General features: G+C 48.0%; 1 protein-coding gene across 7 annotated transcripts in view; it reads left to right on the top strand.

Annotated features, from left to right (window-relative positions):
* The window catches only part of ZNF75D (zinc finger protein 75D), a 72,666-nt gene that overhangs the window by 31,561 nt on the left and 17,159 nt on the right, over positions 1 to 23,946 (top strand). The window lies entirely within an intron of this gene.

Raw genomic sequence — 23,946 nt, 5'->3', positions numbered from 1 at the left:
TGACAAGGGTGCCATGAATTTACTATGGGCAAGTAATAGTTTCTTCAACAAATGGTATTGGCAAATCTGGATATCCACATGCAAAAGAATTAAATTGGACCCTTATCCTACACCTTATACAATAGTCAACTCAAAGTGGATCAAGACTTAAATGTAAGACTTAAAATAAAACTCCTAGAAGAAAACATGTTGAGAAAGCTTCAAAACATTGGTCTCAGCAATGATTTCATAAATATTACCCTAAAAGAACAGGCCACAAAAGCCAAAATAGACAAGTGAGACTATATCGAACTAAAAAGTTTCTGCACAGCAAAGGAAACAACAGAGTTAAAAGGCCACCTATGGAATGGAATGCGAGAAAATATTTGTGAACCATATATCCGATAAAGGGTTAACTTCCAAAATATATAAGGAACTCCTATAACTTAACAGCAAAAAAACTAATAAAAAGTGGGCTACAGACTTGTGACCTAACATATAGTCTATCCTGAGAATAGTCCATGTGCACATGAAAATGTATGTTCTACTTTTGGGGGGTGGAATATATGTGTGTTAGGTCAAGTTGATTTATAGTGTTGTTCAAGTCGTCTATTTCCTTATTGATCTCTCTGGTGTTCTATCCATTACTGAAAGTGAGAAGTAAAATTTTTGGACTATTGTAAAACTATTTCTCCCTTTGATTTTGTCACATATTGCTTTATATATTTTGGGACTCTCTTGTAAGGTGTGCATATGCCTATAATTGTTATATTAATTCTTGATAAATTGACTCTTTTATCGATATGTAATGTCATTCTTTGCCTCTTGTAACATGTTTTGATTAAAGTCTATTTTGTCTAATATTAGCATAGCCACCTCAGGTCTCTTGATTACAGTTTGCATGGAATATCTTTTCCATCCTTTCACTTTATTTTTTTTCAAAGATTTTATTTATTTATTCGACAGAGATAGAGACAGCCAACAAGAGAGGGAACACAAGCAGGGGGAGTGGGAGAGGAAGAAGCAAGCTCATAGAGGAGGAGCCTGACGTGGGGCTCGATCCCGGGATGCCGGGATCACGCCCTGAGCCGAAGGCAGATGCTTAACTGCTGTGCCACCCAGGCGCCCCCCATCCTTTCACTTTAAACCTATTTATGTATTTGGGTTTAAAATGAAAGTCTTGTAGACAGATTATGGAAGGATCATGGTTTGTTTTTTAAACGCATTCTACTAATCTCTGCCTTTTAATTGGAGAGCTTAATACATTTACATTTAAAGTCAGTAGTGAAAAAAAAGTACTGATAAGGAAGGATTTCTGCCATTTTCTCATGGTTCTCTTTCTCTATGTATCTTATATCTTTTTGTTCCTCAATTCCTCCAATACTGCTTTCTTTTTATAATTGATTTTTTGCAGGTACCATCTTGATTGCTTTCTCATTTCCTTTTCAGTATTTTTAAATCTATTTTCTAAGTGTTTATCCTGGGACTACAATGAACATTTTAAACTTGAACAATCTGGTTAGAATTAATACCAACATAGCCTCAGTAGTGCACAAAAGCTTTGCTCCTATACAGCTCTGTCCTCAGTGTTGTTGTTACTGTGACAAATTACATTCTTATATATTATTTCCATTAACACAGATTTATAAGTATTGTTTTATGCATTTGCATTTTAAATCATGTGGGGGAAATAGAGACATTACGAACCAGAAACATGATACAAGTGGTTTTATATTTACTTGGATTGTTACTTTACCACTGTTCTTTATTTCTTTGTATGACTCCCATTTACTGCTTAGGATCCTTTCGTTTTAGCTGGTGGGACTAATGGTAGCCTTTCCTGTAAGGCAGGTCTACTAGCAAAGGATTCTCCCAGCCTTTGTGTATTTGGGGATGTCTTAATTTCTCTTTCCATTTGGAAGCATAGAATTGCAAGATATCAAATTCTTGGTTGACAGATGGACAGGGTTTTTTGGTTTTTTGGTTTTTTTCTGCCAGCATTTTAAATAGGCAGTCCCACCATGTTTTGGCCTCTGTGGTTTCTTATGAGAAACTGACTGAATCCTTTTGAGGCTTCCTTCAACCTAATGAGTCCCTTCTGTCTTGCTGCTCTCAGGGTTCTCTTTCTCTTTGCCTTTATCCAGCCACTCTCTCACCATGAGAGAGTTTGAAGTTAGGTGAAAAAAGGCAAGCCCCTTGCATCGGTCCTCAGGGATACTCCAGACAGCTAAAAGTAGACAAATATAATTCCTTGGGAACAAGGTCTCCTCTGCTCCTTCCAGAACAAGATACCTACACAGCGAGGAATGCCAGCTGTCGTCTTCAAGACTGTTGGCATGGGGGGGGGCAGTGGGGCAAGGCTCACAAAGCTCTCGTATCCTAAGTCTTCTCTTCATTTATTCAGCATTTATTAGTTGCTATAAATCTTTGTTTCCTAGAGTCTGACTAAATCTGACCATTTTGGCCCATTTTTTTGGTGTTTCTGTGAAGGGGCAGGCCCTTCAAATTCCCTACTTGACTATTTTTGCTGATGTCACTCTAAGGGTACTCTACCTCTCTGTTCCCGCCCATCGCCTATTTTTTTTTCCCATTATAGCCCTTCCCATGTTTAATCCAGTTGTTTAAAATTCCCTGTTTGATGATTCAAAAGTCTGTGCCATATCTGAATATTGTTCTGATGTTTGCTTTGTCCTTCAGACTCTGTCTATTACTGCCTCATAGCATACGCTGTAATTTTTTGTTGAAAGCCGGAACGACACATTGGATAATAGGAGCTAAAGAAATAGGCTTTGGTGTGAGGTTTTATGTTGATCGGTCTGGGAGCTGGGCTTTGTTCGGTGCTTGCTCTAGCTGTCTGGCTCTAAGTGCCAAGGCTGCAAATTCCTCCAGCATCCCTGTTTGTCTCTTTCCTGTTGTCTTTGGCCATCTCTCAAAAATCCTTCTTAAGTAAGAATCTGGACCTGGCAGCCCTTCCCACTGCAGTATAACAGTCTGATAATCTACTGCTATTCTTCTAGACCCCGTTACTGTGGTGGTATGATGCACGGTTGAGGGGGGGGTCAAGTGTTCTATAATCTTATGTTTAAATCTTTATCTTTTAGTAGGCCCATGTCCCTGGGCTGTGACCTTCGCTGGCAGTTTCTCAGCTTTTTACCCCCTCCTTTTACTTAAGACTGAAAGGCGAGTGGGGGTGGAATTGAGTAATTTCCCTTCTCAGGTATGACAAAACCCTGGTAAAGTCTTTTTCCCTGCTGAATAGGGGAACTTTGCCATGCAGAAAGCACTGCCTGTATTTCTGCCTGTATTTCAGAATGTTTAACGGCCCCTCCAGCCGGTCTGTCAGAAACATGAGGTGTCCTATATCTTCCTGAGAAAAGTTGGTGGAGTTTCTGGAGGTAAAACTCCCTAAAGTACGATGGCCCTCCTAAGACCGCAGCCCCCAGGATTCTCTCACTCTCCTGCTAGTCCTGCTCGGCCTCTAGTAATTTGTCAAAGGTCCTGGGTAAGTGTTCCTACCAGTGTATGGTTCCAGTGGCTTGGGCTCCAGGCAAAGCAGTTGTCTCTGACTGTGATAGTCGGTCTTGGCACTGTCCCTAGATTTTAGGGTGGCAGTTTGCCCCGCAACCCGAATTTTCTGAGGAATACAAGAAAAGAGACCCTGAGATGGCAGGGATCACATTTGAGTCATTGGTCCACAGCCAATGCCACACACCTCCATGTTTTTTCCAAGCAAGCTCTCAACAATTTGTAATAAGGCTGTGAATGTTTTCTTTTTGTCACATACCTTGGTCTCCTCCTTTTCATCTCCACAGAGCCCTCTTTTCCACATTTTTCCTCTTACTCTCCAACTCTTTGTATGTTCTCCATGTAGCCAGTAGGAGGTGGGTCATATTCTTGCCCCTGCTTCCCCTGAGTCCAGATTAGAGGCAGGGATAGCTAAATGGGAGTCAGCCATCAAGAGCCCCGATGCAAGAAAGTCACGGCCTCTCCATGTCCGTCTGATGCAAATAAGGACAGCTCAGCCCTGCAGGCCTAGCTTAGGAGGTCTAGGAAGCCAGACCAGTGTAGACTCCGTGTGTAGCTCTGACATCATGAATCGCATGGTCACTTTCTGTTGTGTAGGCCCCCTCCCCCCGTCCCCCCGCCCTGGGTCTGTGGCACGTTGTTATGGCAGCCCTTGACAATGAATACACATGGGTTTCTTAGGAAGCACTTGTGCTCTCTTCCGCCACTGTGAAGTGCTAAGATGTGGTGTGCCCAGATGGAAGGGGTGCTGGAATAAGAGTCAAAGGTCAGAGAATGGGGTGTCCATGTTTCCTATTGACCTGCGAGATCTGGAGCAAGTCACGTTACTCCAACGAGCCTGTGTTTCTGCCTCTCTGAGCTAAGGCAACCATATGGGCTCTACGCACTTTACTGGACGGCTTCTAGGATCACGTTTATGGCTATGAAATCACACTTTAATTACCAATCCGTTTACAACTATCCAAGGTTATTATTCGCACCATTCTCATTATCGGGTCGAGGAGTTTGCCTTCTCACCTACTCTCCAAATGCGCCAAGCGTAAGAAGGGGAGCGCAGGCTCTGTGGTTTTCCTTCTTACTGAGGAGCACGGGGAACGAGAAAGAGGGGAGAGGAACGTGCCGACTGGCAGCGGTGATAGTCAATGGTTTCTTTTCTCATGATTTGACCGCATGTGGATTCCTTTTGTGGAGAAAACTCTCCTCGTGGGAAATCGACATTCCATGGGACACCCATCTGCGGCAGGAAAGGCTCAGCCTGTGCAAACAGCGTCTGTTGAGTACCTACCATGTGTACCAGGCACTGCATTACAGGGCGAGCAAGCACGCAGGTCTGTGACCCTGCAGAGTGTACTGTGCGATGGAGAAGAAAAAAGCCACTAAAGAATTACAAGCAGCTAATTTAACTACTTGTGAATTTCCAGCTGTGCAAACATTTCCGACTTGGGAGGATACTAGTCCATCTCCTCAGGACTGGGGGGGGGGGCTCCCGTGACAGTGCTGGCTAGGAAGGGACAGAGAGAGCCACCATGCAGTCACGGCTACAGATGGACTTGGGGAAAGCAAAACGAAGGTGGGTTAGCGCCTTCTCTAAAGGAGCAATGATTCGGCAGGGCTGGCTGGCATTTTATTTTCCTAGTGTGATTTTTCAGGTTGCAGTGACATTTCCAGATTTAAGGTGCTCAAAGAAAAGATGACGCTGAGCCTCCCCTGGAGAAGCCAGGAAATAGGAAGGGCTAAGGAGCCAAGAGCAGGACTGGCGGCCCTGGTTCAGGTTTCCCGAGGCTGGCGCCGCCTCTCAACCGCAGGCTGAGAGTGCTGCAGGCGGGAGGGGAAGGTTGCGCGCGCGCGTGTGCACACATACACACACACACACACACACACACACACAGAGTCACCCTTTCCTTTTTTGCACATCTCATTAAGAGGGACAAAGGTGGTGAAACTTTCGGTTTGATGCCTGTCTCTTCACAATCCCTAAAACTGGCCCATCCTTTAGGAAGACAGAAAAGAAAACCACTCACTTTGCAATGACTGCAATTCAGGAAGGTGTAATTGTAAATTTTAGGCGTCAGCGTGCCTGGGCAATGGGGTGCACAAATGTTTAGTCACACGTTCCTTGGGATGTGTCTGTGAGGGCAGTTTTGGTTGAGATTAACATTGGAATTGGTAGACTGAGTGAAGGACATTGCCCTCCCCAATGTGGGTGGGCCTCATCCAAGCAGTCGAAGGCCAAGTAAGAGGGAAATTCTGCGTGACTCCCTAAGCCAGGACAATCCGTCTTCTCTTTCCTGTGGACTGGAACCTAATCATCGCTTCTCTTGGGTCTCCAGCTTGCTGACTGCAGGTGTTGGGACTTCTCAGCCTCCATCATCTTGTGAGATAATTCCTTATGATACATACATACACACACATACATACCAATCCAACCTTTATATCAACAGATCAATCCTTTGCTAAAGAATTCTGCTTTTCTCCACCTTTGAAACAGACAAAACCAAAAGAGATTATATATAAATGTTACAAATCTGGCCAATTATTTATACATAGAAGAGTGTAAACCAAATATTAACAAACTGCAAAATTCTATATCACATTTTCCCTAAAATGTCATTGGTTATAATACAAATCCTGATTTCTGATATGTTACATGAGGGGAGAAAAGGTCAGTTCATATCAGGATGGTCATCTTTCAATGGGGAAAAAATCCTCCCATCTCCCCCAAAGTCCATGGCAATGATACAGGTGTTACATTTTTTTTATTGCAGCATTATTTTCTTAATTTAAATTCAAGTAATTAACATACAATGTATTGTTGGTTTCAGAGGTAGAGGTCAGTGATTCATCAATCTTATATAACACCCACTGCTCATTACATCACCTGCCCTCCTTAATGTCTGTCACCCAGTTACCCCGTTCCCCCACCCTATTCCCTTCTAGCAACCCTCAGTTTGTTTCCTAGAGTTAACAGTCTCTTATGGTTTGTCTCCCTCTCTGATTTCGTCTTGTTTTATTTTTTCCTCTCTTCCCCTATGATCCTCTGTCTTGTTTCCTTTTTTTTTTTAAAGATGTTATTTATTTATTCGACAGAGATAGAGACAGCCAGCGAGAGAGGGAACACAAGCAGGGGGAGTGGGAGAGGAAGAAGCAGGCTCATAGCGGAGGAGCCTGATGTGGGGCTCGATCCCAGAACGCCGGGATCACACCCTGAGCCGAAAGCAGACGCTTAACGACTGAGCCACCCAGGCGCCCCCCTCTGTCTTGTTTCTTAAATTCCACATATGAGTGAAATCATATGATACTTGTTTTTCTCTGATTGACTTATTTCACTTAGCATAATACCCTCTAGTTCCATCCGCGCCATTACAAATGGGAGTTATAGTTTATTTATTTATTTATTTATTTATTTGACAGAGAGAGCAAGAGAGCGAAAGTAGGGGAAGCAGCTGGCAGAGGCAGAAGCCCCCCCCCCCCAGCCTTGAGCAGGGAGCCCAATGCCGGCTCCATCCTAGGCCCCTGGGATCATGACCTGAGCTGAAGGCAGCCGCTTAACAGCTGAGCCACCCAGGCACCCCAGGGGCCATGTTTTATAAAGAAGTAAAAAAGCTATATCGCCAGCTGAAAGGGAGATAACTATGTCTATGGACCAACAGGGGGTCCCAGACAGAGGAGAGAGGGTGTGGAAACCACGCACAGCATTTTCGCCTTCGTGACCAAAAGTACGTGGAATGACCATAAAGGCACATCCAGAGATTGGGGTGGGGACAGGAACTAGGGTCACCCCCAGGAGGGGGAGGCGGGAGGAGAGGCAGAAACAGTAGCAGGATTTCTGTTGTTTTGGCTGCTGAAGACAGTGCAGCCGTTCTTTTCCTGGGGCCATGCATGCTTGCCCCAGGTTCGGTCCTTAACAGAAGCCTCTCACTGTGGCTAAGTTTTTGTGAAACAGAGACATGAGACTTTGACCCCCTCCGTAAGATTCACTTTTTTCTCTCTCTCTCCCTTTCTCTCCCCTCCCTACCCTCTTTCTTTTCCCCAGCTTTATTGAGCTCTAATGGACATATAACATTACATACGTTTGAAGTGTACAACGTGATCTGATACAAGTACATGTTTTGGAATGGTTATCACAATAGTGTTAGCGCCTCCGTCACCTCACATAGTTACCTTATTCTTTGTGGTGAGAATACTTAAGATTTACTCTCTTGGCAGTTTTCAAGTACACATAATGCAGTATTGTTAACAAGAAACATCCTGCTGTATATGAGATCCTCAGAACGCAGTTATAATTAAAGTTACAAAATTATATAAATTATATAAAGCTATATAAAATTTATAAAATTACATAAAGATATAAAATTATAATTATTTAAGTTATTTAAGTTATAATTAATATTATAGTGAGAATTTTGTACCTGTTGACCAATATCTCCCCATTTCCCACTACCCCAGCACCCCCCCCCAAACACCATTGTTTGTATGAGCTTGGTGTGGTTTTTAAAAAATATTTTATTTATTCATGAGAGAGAGAGAGACAGAGCACAAGCAGGGGGAGAGGCAGAGGTAGAGGGAGAAGCAGACTCCTGGGAGCCCAACGCAGGGCTCCATCCCAGGACCCTGAGATCATGACCTGGGCCAAAGGCAGACCCTTAACCATCTGAGCCACCCAAACACCCCTGGCTTTGTAAGATTCCAAGTATAAGAGATCGTACGGTATCTGACTGGTCCGTTATTTCTCGTATTTTCAGGTTTCTCATGTTTCACAAACCAAAAAAGCTCAAAAACGAAATTTGAGTGCAACAGTGGACCAAATCCCCAGGAATACTTATTAAAATGCCCATATCGGAGCCCAAACTAGAGCCAAGAAATCTAAATTTAACACGTCCTAAGTTTAACAAGCTCTTCCAAGAGTTTCTCCCTCGCCGCAGTGGAAGGTAGAGAGTGCTGAGGCGGAATTTAGGAGATAGTGGGGTCCCTGCCCAAGCCTTCCCCTCTCCTCCTCCGGGCCTCCAGCTGAGCTGGCACCTGGGGCAGAACCCCCCTGGCCCCACCCGGTGCCCCAAGGACTCCCCCACCAGGCCTTAGCGGCAACAGGCCGAGGCCTGGTGACTGCCCCCCAGCAGCACCGGACCCAGCAGCGGGCCAGCACCAGAGAGCCTGGAGGCAGTGAGTCCTGGAGCCGGAGGCGCGAACTCCCTGAGGGTGGGTGGCAGAGCTCCCTTGGGTGGCTTGGATCCCGGGACCACTGTCCCCAGCGCTGCCGGGGGGCAAGCGCGCTTAGAAGAGACAGCACAGGTCCCCTGTGTCCCCCGATCCGGGAATGAAGTACCATGGCCTGGCCGGTCCCTGTGTATCCGTGGGCCCGAGAATGGAAGGACCGTCACATGAATCATCCCTCTGCATTGCTGGACACAGGAATGGAAGGGGCACGGGTCCTGTGCATCCCGGGGCTGGGGAACAGAAAGACCATTTCACTTCCACACAGCTGGATCCAGCACAGGGAACTTCATGAAGCTGGTGTTACAAGGAGAGACACTGGGTGTCCTTTAAGAACCTTGCCCAAGGTGGGCGCTGGGAGGCTCAGTTGGTTGAGCTTCTGACCCTTGGTTTCGGCTCAGGTCAGGGTCTCAGGGTGCTGAGGTCAGGCTCCAGCTCAGCCGGCAGTCTGCTTGCCATTCTCACTCCCTCTGCCACCTCCGCGTCTCGAATAAATACATAAATCTTTAAAGAAAAGACACTTGTCCAGGGACGAGATGGGAACAGTGTTGTTTTCCATGCCTGGGCAGGAAGAGCCATGAGTATGTTTTTACTTGATGCCCCCCAGGGAAGAGGCAGGTCCACGAGTTGTGTTAGAGCAAATAGAGGGAGGGTACCTGTGGCACCTGAGACCTGTGGAGATGGGCACGTGACCACCTCTGTGACCACCTCTAACCACAGGTGTGGCCTCAGACGTTGCACGTAGAACGTTTGGACGTTTGTAGACATGAGCACTGCAAGGTCCATGCATTCTAGCCTCGTCACCATTTCTCTCTGGCTTGGACCGTGTGACCTGGGACAAGTCATTCAGTGCTCCTGAGCCTCCAGCCACAGTCCCCTCATCCGTATTCAGGCCATCATACTAGTCCCCACCTCCTCGCTCTGCATGAGGCCCACGGGACCTGACACACGTGGGAGACTTCCAACAGCACGTGGACATGGCACGAGGAACGTGATCAGCGTCTTTCATTCCTCATGCAGCCCAGATGGCTGGTGGCCTTCATGGGGCAGCGTATATTTCCCAGGAGAAAGCCACTTGGCATGACATCGCAGGACGGGGGCCAGGCTGATGTTGGCTGGAGTGCACGTGTGCTGAGTGGGGAGGAACGAAGGGTTGTGGATTCACAGCCTGTGGAGGCAAGGCTGTAGCTAAGATCCCGTGGCTGAAGGTGACCAAGGGTGACTCAGAGCCACATGGACTTTCAGGGTTATTCACCAGACTTGTAAGCACTGCTCCCTGTTTCCTCTGTGGCCCATGTATCTGCAGAAACAGAAGATAGCCCACATGAGACTGGGAGTGGGGTTTCAGGCCAGCATGGGGTGGTGGGTTCTCCTTAAGGCAGGTGCTCTTAGCCTTGGTGAAATTCTAGAGCCAAGCTGCTCGAGAGAACTTCCCACACTGATGGCTGAGGAGCGTGTGAAGTGTAGCGAGGACCCGAATTTTATACATTAATCACTTTGGACCTGAATGTCCCCATGGCTCTAGTGGCTACCCTATTGGACAGCACAGTTCTAGAGGGTCTAGGGATGGGCTTGGACATTCCATGAACCTTTTGGAAACTGGATGCAGAACTGGACGTGTCCGTGTACTTTTCTAGGAAGTGAGCCCATGGCTTTGCCATCCGCGTCTCAAACCCAGTAGAAAGCTCAGGCTCTGCTGCGCTAGGGCTTTAGTGGAGAGTAAGCCAGTTGAGGGAGGTGAGAATGGCCTGGGGTAACCACTGCTGTTCCTCCTCTCTGCTTTTGTCCTGTCCTGAGCTGTGGGTGGCTCCCCCTGATGCCTACACAGAGAACCAGATTGGAATCTGAGACACGGAGGCCCAGAGCCATGGCACCCCGCCAGGAGGGGGTCATGGCCGTGGGCCTGGGTTGTGCAATCCAGGCCTGGCTGGAAACGGGCTCCGGCTTTCAAGACTGTGATGCCGCCTGTGAAGCCTTCCACCAGCATTTCAGGCAGTTGCAGGACAAGGAAGCAGCCAGGCCTCGCCAAGCTTTCCACAGACCCCGGGAGCTCTGCTGTCGAGGGCTGAAGGCAGACACGCACCCCGAGGGCCAAATCCTGGAGCTGCTGGTGTTGGAGCAGTTCTCGGCATCCTGCGCACCGAGGCGGAGAGCCGGCTGAGGCCGCTGGGGCTGCGGCACAGAGGACGTGTCGTGTCAGTGAGCATAGACTTCTGCCTGGAAGCAGCGCTGCCAGAGCAGGGGCGGATGTCACCCTTGGCGTCTTGGGGGTGAGACCCTGGGAAGGAGTGGAGGCAGCTGGCCCTGGGTCACACCTTTGTCTCCGTGCCCTGTTCGGCCCCAGGGTGTCGGCCCCGTCCTTTCGACTTGTGTTCTGCGTGGATCGGTGTATGGCGCACTTCTGCAGGTGTCAGAGCCAGTCCCGTCCTATAACTAACACTCTGTCGTGTCCCCGTAGATACACTGGAGTGGAATTCACAGGGAACACACCCTACCCAACCCATCCTCCAATAACATCAGTATTGTGCTGTGGGGGGTGCCGGCCAGGTCTGGCCACAGCCTGTGTTTGTATACCCAGGAGCTGTCGCAGTGTTACCCTGTCAAAGGGTTGCTTGGTTGTTGTTGTTGTTTAAGGTTTATTTATTTATTTGAGAGAGAGAGAGAGAGAGAGAGAGAGAATGAGCCCGAGCGGGCGGGGCAGAGGGAGAGAGAGACTCTCAGGCTGACTCCGGGCTAAGTGCAGAGCCTGATGCGGGGCTCGATGTCAGGACCCTGAGATCAAGATCTGAACCAATACCAAGAGATGCTTACCGCTTGCACCACCCAGGAGCCCCCAAGGGTTGCTTTTTTAAAACAAAGAAAGGCAGCAAGGGGCAGACTGAATGGGGCTCGCACAGCCTAAAATGTGTCCTGTCTGGCTCTTCATAAGAAAATGTTGCCAACCCGAGTCCAGTGGAGCCCAGAACGGATATGAAGGAAAGGGAGCGTAGTCTGTCATGATCGAATGAGCGTGTGAACACACACGCTGGGGCCTGAAGGCACCGGAAGACCTCAGGAGGTGGTCACGTGCTCGCGTCTGTGCAGAGACTCACTGTGAAGGCGACAGCCAGCGGCAGGGCTGCTCCGTGATTTTCCAAAGTGGCCACACGGGTCAGGAGATCTGCACAGTAAGCGATAGAGTGGTTGCTTGATTTCCTTTTTGTTTGTTTTTTTTTAAGATTCCATATTTTTATTTGAGAGAGAGAGAAAATGCACAAGCTGGGGGGAGCAGCAGAGAGAGAGCGTGACGTAGCCTCCCCCTGAGCAGGGAGCCCGATAGAGGACTTGATCCCAGGACCTTGAGATCATGACCTGAGCGGAAGGAAGACCCTAACTGATTGAGCCACCCACACGCCCCTAACGTGTTGATAATCTTAAACATTTATCTCCATCAGGGTTTAATACCCAAGAAAGAATAGGTGCTGGCAGAGAAGCACCTGGGGTGCTTCCGCTCCCCCGCATTTCCCCAGAAGCTCTAACAGATTCCTTCCTGAGGTCCCGGATGCTGGATCACCCTGATTAGAGAGAGGCTGCCTTTGATGTCAAATACATGTGTACTTGAAGCCAAGTGGTCAAGTCCTAGGTCTGTCGCTGGTAGGAGGCCAGAGGCCACACTGAAGCGGCTCACCTTTGTATCCTGAAATCCTGCCCCAGAGTCTGGCACTGAGGGGTGACTCAGGGGACACTGGGGCACGCGTCACTGTGCCGGCGGGCACCCGTGAAAACAAGAAGGTTCTCTGGGGTGGCCGGCGGTCCTGCTCTGAAGCGTGGATCTAATGAGCCGAGCCCTTGTCTGTGCCAAGCGCTGGCTCGGGGCCACCCGGCCTTCCTGCCACGTGGTCCTCAGAAAACCCCGCAGGGAGGCGGGAGCATTGTCACGTCCACGTTACAGCCGGGGCAGGGACACACGCCCACGGGAGAGCAGGGAACCTGGCTGGTGTCACCCAGACCCCAAGGCCCAGCAGCCATTGCCTGCCGTGGGTCACCTGCCTCTGGTGCACCTCCTTTCTCAGGATGAGTGCAGGGCGAGCTCTGGAGCAGAGTCTGGAAGGTTCTCCTCTGTGGTCGGCCTATCCTCCCAGCAGGACCCCGGCCTTCCTGGTGCCACAATCGCCTGTCAGTTGGTAAATAAAGCTTGCCACTGAGTTTGCATTACAGGGCCAGTGGGACCTCCCGACCGTCCAGTGGAGTGTTTCTCTCTTCGTGGGTACATAGTAGGAGTGAGTATCCCATAGAATGTAGGCTTTCACCCACGGGTTCACTCCACAATTCTTACCGATTCCTTTTTATATGCTGGGCACTGTTGTAGTCACCGATTTAGTTTTGAACCAAGAGGGGAAAATTCCTGCCCTGATGGAACTTGCCTTCTGTTGGTGCCCTGGCTTCCTGAGCCATGGGGTCACGGAACAGGATGGGGCACGTGGGGCAGGTGGGAGCAGTGTCGGCTCCAGGTCCCCCTGAAAGTCGTCTTGCTAAAGCAGCACCACAGCCATGGGAACCACAGAGAAGCCCACCATTGCGCAGGAGAGATGCAGGGGTCGTGGATTCTCCCCACCCCCCGTATTCTCCCACCCGGTTCATGTGGGGGAGCGTGTCCTTGGACGGAGAGTGGCTCACCATGGTCCTTGACTATGGGCACAACGTGTACAGCAGGTCTCCGGAACATACTCCTCTGGCATAACTGAAACTCTAAGCCCATTGAGGAGCAGTTCTCCATTTCTCCCTCCCCTGGTAACTACCATACTATTCTCTGATTTTAAGAGTTGGACTTTTTTCGATTCCTCAAGTACGTGGAATGACTGGATTACTTCACTCAGCGTTGTGTCTTCAAGTGTCATCCATGTCGTTGTATATTGCAAAACTTCCTCCTTTTTTAAGGCTCCATAATATTCCGTTGAATGTATGGGCCACAGTTTCTTTATCCATTCATCTGTTGGTAGACATTTAGGTAGTTTCCACATCTTGCCTATTGAAAATAGTGCTGCCATGAATATTGGGATGCTAATAGCTCTTTGAAATCCTGATTTCAGTTCTTTTGGATAACTACCAAGAGGTGGGATTCCTGTATCATAGGGTAACTTGCTTTTTGATTTTGGAGGAACTTCGTACTGTTTTCCATAGTGGCTGCACCATCTGGCATGCCTATTACTGGTGTATGAGAGTTCCAATTTCTCTACATCCCTGCCAACACTTGTTGCCTTTTATTTTTTTGATAATAGCCATCCAAACAGGTGTGAGATGTTATCTCATTATGGTTTTGATTTGCATTTCCCTAATGATTAGTGACATTGAGCATCCTTTCACGTACCCATTGGTCATTTGTACGTCTGCTTTAGAGAAATATTTAAGTCCTTAGCCCATTTTTAACTTGGGTTATTAGGTTGTTGTGTTTTGGTTTGTTTTTATTTTTGCTATTTTTTTTAAAGATTTTATTTATTTATTTAACAGAGATAGCCAGTGAGAGAGGGAACACAAGCAGGGGGAGTGGGAGAGGAAGAAGCAGGCTCCTAGCGGAGGAGCCTGATGTGGGGCTCGATCCCATAACGCCGGGATCACGCCCTGAGCCGAAGGCAGGCGCTTAACCGCTGTGCCACCCAGGCGCCCCTGTTTTTGTTATTGAGTTATAGGAGTTCCTTATATATTTTGCAGTTTAACCCCTTTATCAGATAAATAGTGTGCAAATTTTTCTCCTATTCTGTAGGTTTCTTTTTGACTCTGTTGACTGTTTCCTTTGCTATGTAGAAGCTTTTTAGTTTGACTGAAGTAATTACTATTGACCAATGGTGATTTTTTGATATCACCAATCCTTCTACATTTGTTAGTTGGGTACCTACTATAAAGAAGACCTCCCTCTTCTCCCCCATTGACTGATTCATTCATTTATGTCTGTCACTGTGGACTCATATCCCTGCTTATTCAGACGTTTATGATATGTTACTGTCATTATTTCAACACTCACATTGTCCCACAACTGGTCCACGGGAGCCCCTCCAAACTGGCTTCTGTGCCATCATTCTTTGAGTGTTTCCTTACTTTCTGGAACAACAAGATGTTCCAGACTCATCTTGTTTCCCTGCCCCCGCTGGGGAATCAGCCATTTGTCCAAAGAGTCCTGGTTCTTTTTGGTGGAAATTGTGGTGTTTTTGAAACCAAGATAGGTGTGCTTGCTGCTATTGGGGTGTTGTGGCTTTCTCAGTGGGCAGTGCTGGGATATGTGTACATCTAGACACGTGTGTGTGTGTGTGTGTGTGTGTGTGTGTACACATACATACAGACCGTAATATACATATATACGATTGAATAGTGCCCCCCCCCAGTTCATGTCCACTCAGAACCACAGAATATGACTTTATTTGGAAATGGAGTCTTTGAAGTTGTAAGTAGTTAGGGATTGAGATGGGCGCATACTGGGCTAGGGCGGGTCTCAAATCCAAAGACTGGTGTCCTTACAAGAGGAGGAGAACACACAGAGGAAAAAGCCATGTGAGGACAGAGGCAGAGATTGGGGTTATTCAGCTAGAAGCCAAGGAGTGCCTAAAATTGCCAGGAGCCACCTAAAGCCAGGAAGTCAAGGAAGGATTTTAGAGTTTTCAGAGGGAGCACAGCCCTGTTGACACCTCGATTTCAGACTTCTGGCCCTTGGACATGTACGAGAATAATTTTTGTTGTTAGCCACCCAGTTTTGATCATTTCTTACAGCAGTCCTCGGAAACTAACACAGCGCCCAAAACGTTCAAAGCAAGACCTCCAGTTCCAGTGCAACAGTAGAGTTCATTCTAGTCTTCTCCCTTTCCACATCTGCCCCTCCAACAAGGCAAATCTAGTTCTCATTATATTCATTCCCCTCTATGTACCCAAACCGATCCTGCCAGCCTGCTGCCTGACTCCTGTATAAGCTGCGAACCCCCACTCAGGCCTGCCCCCCCTTCTCTGGCACCATCTGGCCTTGTACCCAGGCCCCAGCCCCACCCCTCCTGCTCGGACCTACCTGCCATACCTGTGTGCCCAGCTCATTTGGGGAAGGGCCTAGATATTGTTATAGTCCAGAGGCTTTCCATTCACGTAACAGAAATCCAACTAAAACTAGCTTATGAAAGCTGTCTCACCCAGTGGAAACCCGTTTGAGAGAGATGGCCTCAGGCACTACTGGATCAGTAACTCAGCGTCGTCCTATTTTGCCAGGCTTGCTTCTACGCATCTTGAAGCTTCACTTAAACGCGTACCACTTGATTCTTCTGCTCTGCTCCAGTATTAACCTGTACATATCTGTTTGTTGCTGCATTGACCGCTTTGCCATAAAATTATCTGCTTAAGATTTAGCCTTCTCCTACTAAACTGATTTTCCTGAGGACTGGAACTCAGTCATCCCCAGTACCTATCATTTTCTTAAGAACAAAAGAGGCCCCTGAGGATTATGAAAGGAATGAATCACTGTGGATAGGAGACAGTCTAGGAGAGTAAACAGGGTTGACAGCATCAAAAATTGTAGTGAGTTTAAATGTAGTGATTTTAAACCTGTTGGCCAGGGAAACAGGGAAGCAAAGCTAACAGGGCCTGCATTCCCTTTTCACGAGGGGTTCCCCCAGTCTCCCCACCTGGGTGCTCAGGACCCAGATCTGGCTGTCACACCCCCCACATCCAGGCAATCACAGGGGCCTGTGGCTTCTGCCTCCCAGCACCTCTCAAATCCTTGCCTGGTGTGCACACACCACCGCCCTGATCTCAGCCCACCTCTCCCATCTGCAGCAGCGTCCTCACTACTCTCCCTGTCCCACATCTCGTCTCCCCACATGCCCATCCAGGAGTCCAAGGGAGCTTTCTAAAAGGCACAGCTCACCTGTACTTCTCAGCTAGAGCCCGTGGCTTCCCGGGACTGTAGAGTGAGTTTCAACTCCCTCAGACGGATTACCAGACCCACCATTACCTGGCCTCTGCCCCACATTCCAGCTTGCTCTCCAGCCCCTCTGCACCCCGGTCCTCAGGACTTTCTGGAAACATCCCTGCTGCCTGGGATGCTATTCTTAACATTCTTGCTTGCCTCCATGTGACAGGCTGGCAAAAATGTTCTCTTGCTGTCTCATTTTTTCCCCTAAGACCCAAAGGCCAAGGACAAAACAGAAGTGGCAAGTACTCTCCCATTCTCAAGTTATCTTGACGTGGGTCTCATACCATCTGTAAAAGAAATCAAATCCACGTGACATGTGGTCTCGATGTGTAAGGTAAAATGAGACAACTTTAAAAGGAAGATGTAGAAAATATGTTCATGATCTGGGGATGGAAAAAAACGTCCTCACCAGGATTCAAACAGCACTAATAATAAAGGAGGAAAAGGTTATATCGAAATAGGTCACAACCGAGAATTTCTCTTCATCGAGGTACGCTAATGAGCGAGTGAGACCACAGGCCATAGAGTGGGAGAAGGGATCTGTAGGACATTTTGCCAGTATTTAGATAAGGTGAATAAATGTAGATCACGGGGCGCACTCCTAGGGCACGACCTGCAAACGGGACCCTTATTCTCTATAGCCTTGAGGTCAGTCTTCAAGAAACTACATGAACTTCAGAGCAGCAATAGAACAAATGTCATTTATTAATGAATATGCATTATAACCAGAAATGGACAAGAAAATATCAACATTGCCCAACTCTTGGGGCAAAGAGGAAATAAGGTGAAAACGGTAATAACGAACAATTGCAAGATCATAAATAATAACCTTGCATACAATCTGTGGAACGTGACCAAAGCTAGATGGCAGGTAAAGTTTGCTGCCTTCAGTGCTTTCACATTTCAAAGAGGAAAGAAAATACAGTACCTGTTGGAAGGTCACTCTGGGTGGGACCTCCACGCTAAGTATTCCATCCCCTCTTCCTGGTACTTGTGCTGTGGGTACTGTTCCCCACCATTCGTAGTACTTTATGAGTTGGACAGTTTTCCCTGCCCCTTGTTCCACATTTCTTTTTTTTTTTAAGATTTTATTTATTTATTCGACAGAGATAGAGACAGCCAGCAAGAGAGGGAACACAAGGAGGGGGAGTGGGAGAGGAAGAAGCAGGCTCATAGCGGAGGAGCCTGATGTGGGGCTCGATCCCATAACGCCGGGATCACGCCCTGAGCCAAAGGCAGACGCTTAACCGCTGTGCCACCCAGGCGCCCCATTGTTCCACATTTCAAAAGTGGATTGTGTCAAAGGCTCCAAAGAGGCGTAAACATAGCAATGGGTGCACAGGAGAAAGTGACCGTGAACACGTGATGTACCTGGGAGTCAAGGGAAGTGCCCTTTGCCACTGTTAGGGAGGCATCTGCGTGTTGCTCTGACAACCAGTTAGTGGGGACAAAACAGGAAGAGTGTATACATTTTTTAAAAGATTTTATTTATTTAGTTGACAGAGCAAGAGAGCACAAGCAGGGGGAGCAGCAGGCAGAGGGAGAAGCGGGCTCCCCCGCCGAGCAGAGAGCCCAACGCAGGGCTCCGTCCCAGGACCCTGGGATCATGACCTGAGCCAAAGGCAGACCCTTAACCAACTGAGCCACCCAGGGGTCCCCCGAGCGTATACATTTCCACGTAACTCAAATATTGCATAGATACAAGTCAATGGGGCGCATCCCTATTTACTGGGATACTGGCCCTAAGTCTGAAAGGAAGGCTTCTCATGTACATCTATGCCGGGGTTGGCGTGGGACAAAGACATTTTCATTATAACAAGTAAACAGATCTGGGACAGTGATAAGAGTCCGCGAATACTCTAGAATTTGCAGGCCTTGGAAGATGGGTTTGAAACATAGTAAAACACCAAGCCGTTCTTAGCAATAAGCTCCAGCAAAACGGTTCTTCCGACACAGCCTCGTGCAGGTGACGGTTTTATGAATGAGCGTGGATTGATGTGGGTAGGAGCTGTTTTCCCTCAACCATTTGTCACAGGATTCTTCTCTCAAGTGAGCAGCTCGGTGCAGACAAAGGCCTGCTTGCTTTACGAGCTCGTTAAACAATGACTACACTTCCAGGGACTCTCCTTTCTGTGTTTTTTTAAATGATTAACCAAGCTTGATCTCTGTCTATAGCTTTTCCCACAATACTCACAGATAACCGGTCTCTCTTCAGTGTGCGTTTTCTCGTGCAAAGTGAGACCCCTCTGCCGACGAAAACTTTTCCCACAGCTGAGACATTTGGGGGGCTTTCCTCCTGCGTGGATCTTCTGATGTCTCATAACACTTGATCTATCACAAAACCTTTTCTTACAGTCAAGGCACTGGCTCATTTCTTGCTGGGGATAGGCTCTCCGGTGCACTATGAGGTGGGACCCCTGAGTGCGTCGCTTTTTACACACAGAGCGTTCCTAGGGTGTCTCCTCTCTGTGAAATCGATGGTGCCTAAAGAGGTCTGATTTATGAAGGAATCTTTTCCCATGTTCCAGGCACTCGTGAGGGAGCTCTGTCTCGAGCGAATTTGCGTGGGCTTATTTTTTTTAAAGATTTTATTTATTTATTTGACAGAGAGAGAGACAGCCAGCAAGAGAGGGAACACAAACAGGGGGAGTGGGAGAGGAAGAAGCAGGCTCCCAGCAGAGGAACCTGATGCGGGGCTTGATCCCAGAATGCTGGGATCACGCCCTGAGCCAAAGGCAGACGCTTAAGGACTGAGCCACCCAGGCGCCCCTGCATGGGCTTATTAAGTGGCTTCCTTTTAGCAAAACATTTCCCTCACCGCATACACTGGCATGGCTTCTGTCTGGGACCGTTTTGCTCCTGGGCCGTGGGGCTGAGCGGTCTTTCCCACCTGGAGCTCCCAGCTGTCTCTTGTAGAGAGAGGTTCTGATGGCCGACAGGCACTGTGCCATCCCTGGGTAGCTGTTCTGCCGCATTTCCCAATGGATTCGTTAACCATTCAGAGAATTTGGATGAATTAGGACCAAGAAGCACATTTCCATCTAAAGACACAGAAAGTGGATGCACACTCTCTAGTTTTTTCTGCTTTGACGTCTTTTTTTCATTTTCTCCCCCACCCTCCACTCCCCGTTATCAAAATTTGAGGGAAGGAATGGAAATTGCACATGTCACCATGTTCCAAGGAGAATGGAGATGGGGACTGAGATCTTCAACAGCCTGCGGGAAGACAGAATCTCCCAAGTGGCACCCCGAACCTCTTGACCCCGGGATTAAGGTCGAACCTCTCTTTCTTCCCGAGCGCCCGACGAACCCTCACCCACCTATTTTGGGGTCTTAGAACTGTTCTTTCACTTCCTTGGAATCCTGCAGTTCCTTGCACTGTGGCTCTTCTCTGTGCTCTGCTGGGCACCCTGGGTCAGTCTTTGGTCTTGGCTCTCCTGGCCAGAGGAGAGACGGGAGGAGGGGTGCATGGAGTGGCCACGGGTTTCTCCCGAGTCTGGGCTGCTTCCTGGCCATGTGGCCTTTAGATCGCTATCTATTTCCTTCTCACCGTTGCCTCACCAGGAGCCTCTGATACATCACTTTTGTTTTGTTTTGCTTTTGTTTTTTAGGATAAGAACAAAACCCAAGTGGATGGAACTAGAGGGTATTATGCTGAGCAAAATAAGTCAATCAGAGAAAGACAAATACCGTATGATTTCACTCCTATGTGAAACTTAAGAAACAAACCAGAGGACCCTAGGGGAAGGGAGGAAAAAATAAAATAAGATGAAATCAGAGAGGGAAACAAACCGTAAGAGACTCTTAACTCTAGGGAACAAACTGAGGGTTGCTGGACGGGAGGTGGGTGGGGGGACGGGGTAACTGGGTGATGGGCATTAAGGAGGGCACTTGATGGAATGAGCACTGGGTGTTCTAGGCAACTGATGAATCACGAAATTCTACCTCTGAAACTAATAATACACTCTATGGTACTTCATTGAATTGAAATAAAATTTAATTTAAAAAAAAAGAACAAAACCCAAACGAGGGGAGAGGAAGATCCCACTGTCTTCCAATCCTGGGGTGCAGTCAGTGCACGGACTGAGTTCCACATCATTTTGCGAGTGGATTTAGGTGAAAGCCAGAGCGCGAAGTCACTCTGCCTACAGCGCGGGCTTACTCAAACCGGGAAACACTGGCTTACTGACTGCATGTGAGGGAAGAGCAAGGCCGGCTCCTTAACTCCTGCCAGCTAAGGCCACTCACCACCCCTTCCGGCCCGTCCCCCACCCTTCTGACCTCAGTTCCATCCTCTACTCTCACGCGTCCCATAGAATACCATCAGGAATGCTGAATGAACTTGATGCTTGGTAAAAAGGTGTGCATAGGGAGCAGCCCGCCTTCCGTATGCTAACATGGGGAAAACAGCCATGGTGCTCGTCACAAGACAAAGCTGGTGAGCGAAAGCAAGCGGAAACTAGCTCTCTCCTGTGTTGTCCTGGGAGCGTAAATGGACACAATCATTATGGAGGACATTCGACCCTATCTGTTAAAGTTTTACATGTATATGATCACTGACCAGCTGTTCCTATTCTAGAAATGTGTCCTGCCAACACATGCCCGTAGAAGGATGCTCCCTGTGTTTTACAGCCTTGGCTCCAGGGCAAGTTGGTCAACACTGATGGGCAGTCAGAAGTCATGGCTCTATGCCTACTTCTGTTGGTGAGTCTTCTCTCTTCATCCTCATCACCAGCCAGTCTGGATTACCACATAACCAACCACCAGATGGGTTGTTCTAGAAATGAGCCTAAGTGCACGAACGTGCCCTCTTGTATTGGCCCCTACAATTTCTTGCCCGCAAGCTGAGATTCCTTAGCTCAGAAGCCTGCCGCTGGTACCAAAGTCAAACTCTCACACATCCAGTGATTTAAACATTAGCCCCCAGGGGCACCTGGGTGACTCTGTCAGTTAAGCATCTGTCTCGGGCTCAGGTCATGATCTCAGGGTCCTCAGGCTCCCTGCTCAGCGGGGAACCTGCTTCTCCCTCTCCCTCTGCCCTTCCCCCTGCTCGTGCTCACTCTCTCTCACGTACTGTCTCTCTCGAATAAATAAAATTTTTTAAAAAGTTAAAATTAACCCCAGAAGCACACTGTTAGCCATTTAGATCCCACCTACTTTGCACATCCCAGGAAACTTCACCCCCCATCTGCCAGCCATCGAACAGATGGAGCCTTGTGGTTGTATAACCCCACGCCTCGGCTGCCCTTCAGAATTCTCTGGCCCGTCAACTGCCCGGTGTGCTACTGGGCTATAAGATCACGAGATACAGAAGGCCCCTCTGTGAGCCCTTGCTTCCTGGGGAGTTCCCTTGTCCTCCCTCGCCTTCTGACTGGGGCCTTTGCCTGCAAGCCAACCTGGCGGTTGCCACAAACCTTGTGCGCGCTACTGCCACCTCCTGGTCATTCTTTTTCCTTGCTCAGCCCCCAGATCTCTCAGACCCGCCTCCAAGCGGTAAGCAGGATGGGATTTTGGTGATCAGGGGGTAGCTCTGAGGTCCTCTCAGTCAGCAGGATGGAGCATATTATATCACCTTAAACAGTGATGAGAAAGGGGTCGTTGCCTTTGTTCCTTTGAGGTGTATTTTATTCGTTGAATTCATCCTATATCTTGTTGAATATACTGGACCTTCCAGAGCTTTCCAGAGCAAAGTATTACAGTCAAGAGCAATATTGCCGCCGGGCATCATATGTGATCTTGGTACTTAGCGCGGTTGCTAAGAGGAGCAAATTAGCATGGCGAGTGGTGGTGCACATGCAGAAAGTTTTACATTTAAATGTGACTGGCTGGGGCGCCTGGGTGGCTCAGTCAGTTGTGTCTGACTCTTGGATTAGGTTCAGGTCATGATCTCAAGGCTGTGGGATTGAGCCCCAAGTTGGGCTCTGTGCTCAGTGTAGAGTCTGCTTCAGATTCTCTCCCTGCCCCAAATAAATAAATAAAAATAAAGATTTTATTTATTTATTTATTTATTTATTTATTTATTTTTAAAGATTTTATTTATTTATTTGACAGAGAGAGCCAACGAGAGAGGGAACACAAACAAGGGGAGTGGGAGAGGGAGAAGCAAGCTTCGCGCCAAGCAGGGAGCCCAATGCGGGGCTTGATCCCAGGACCCTGGGATCGTGACCTGAGCCGAAGGCAGACGCTTAATGGCTGAGCCACCCAGGCGCCCCTAAATAAAATCTTTAAAAATAAATAAATAAATATGACTGGCTGGGTTCTGCCCCTGGTTGCAGGCAAACACACAAAACACAGATTTTAAAAACCTTGATGACAGAGCAGAGATGTAGGTAAGGCAAAGACTGGAATATAAATAACAATATTTTATATAGTTTGACTTTGACCATAGTAGATACACGTATGTACTTGTGGGTTTTTCCTCTGTCACCTCTACTTTTTTTAAGTAGGCTCTACACCAAACGTGGGCTCGAACTCATGACCCTGAGACCAAGAGCTGCATGTTCTCCCATCTGCATGAGCCAGCCATGCACCCACTCTGTCACCTCAATTAAAAACAAGACAGAGTCCATGTCTTCTACATCCCTGGGACTCGTTAGAGTAAGCTACAAAATACGGTATCTGGACAAATGGATTAAATGTAGAACGGGGCACAAAGTAGTCGCCAAGCAGGCAGACTGTATTGGTAGGAGTTGAATTCCATGGGACTTAACGGCACCGCATAGACAACGTACAGTCCTAGTGTTAGGTGTGCAAGGACCAAACCTTTCTGTCCAAGGAGAGCATGGAGTCCCACCTGTGCCCTCCCCCATAGTCGGCCAGGCACCTGGAGAAGAGAGATGGCACTCTGAATGGAAACCAGAAGAAATGGGGGGGGGAAGCCAGAGGTAAGCACCAGAGTGAGAATTATCTGTTAGCTTCAAGGGCGTATGGGTCAAAGCATCTAGGAGATGTGTTCTCAGGTGGCCAGAGAGGACCCTGGAAAGCAGGGAAGCCAGACAAGGTAACTGAAGGTTTGACAGAGCTTTGAATTCACTTAAAATGGTCATTTCTGACATGTTCTCTCCCAGGCTCTGCCCAGAGGACCTCGTGCTTTCTTATTCTACACAATCCCCAAAAGATGTCGACCATCCTAGAAGCTTCTATCACCTTCTATAAGCTTTTGGCTTGCACATCTCTATCCCAAACCCCCATCTCTCTCCTGAGCTCTGATTCCACATTGGCCCTTTCCACCTGGAGACCCAGAAGCATCTCAAATTCCTCATGTTGAAATCGAAACTCACTTTGACCCCCCAAATCTGACTCTCTAC

Source organism: Ursus arctos, chromosome X (assembly GCF_023065955.2).
Source record: "Ursus arctos isolate Adak ecotype North America chromosome X, UrsArc2.0, whole genome shotgun sequence".
In the NCBI taxonomy this organism is placed as follows: domain Eukaryota; kingdom Metazoa; phylum Chordata; class Mammalia; order Carnivora; family Ursidae; genus Ursus; species Ursus arctos.
Note: the sequence above shows the minus strand (reverse complement) of the source record. Positions and strands in the feature narration are given on the sequence as shown.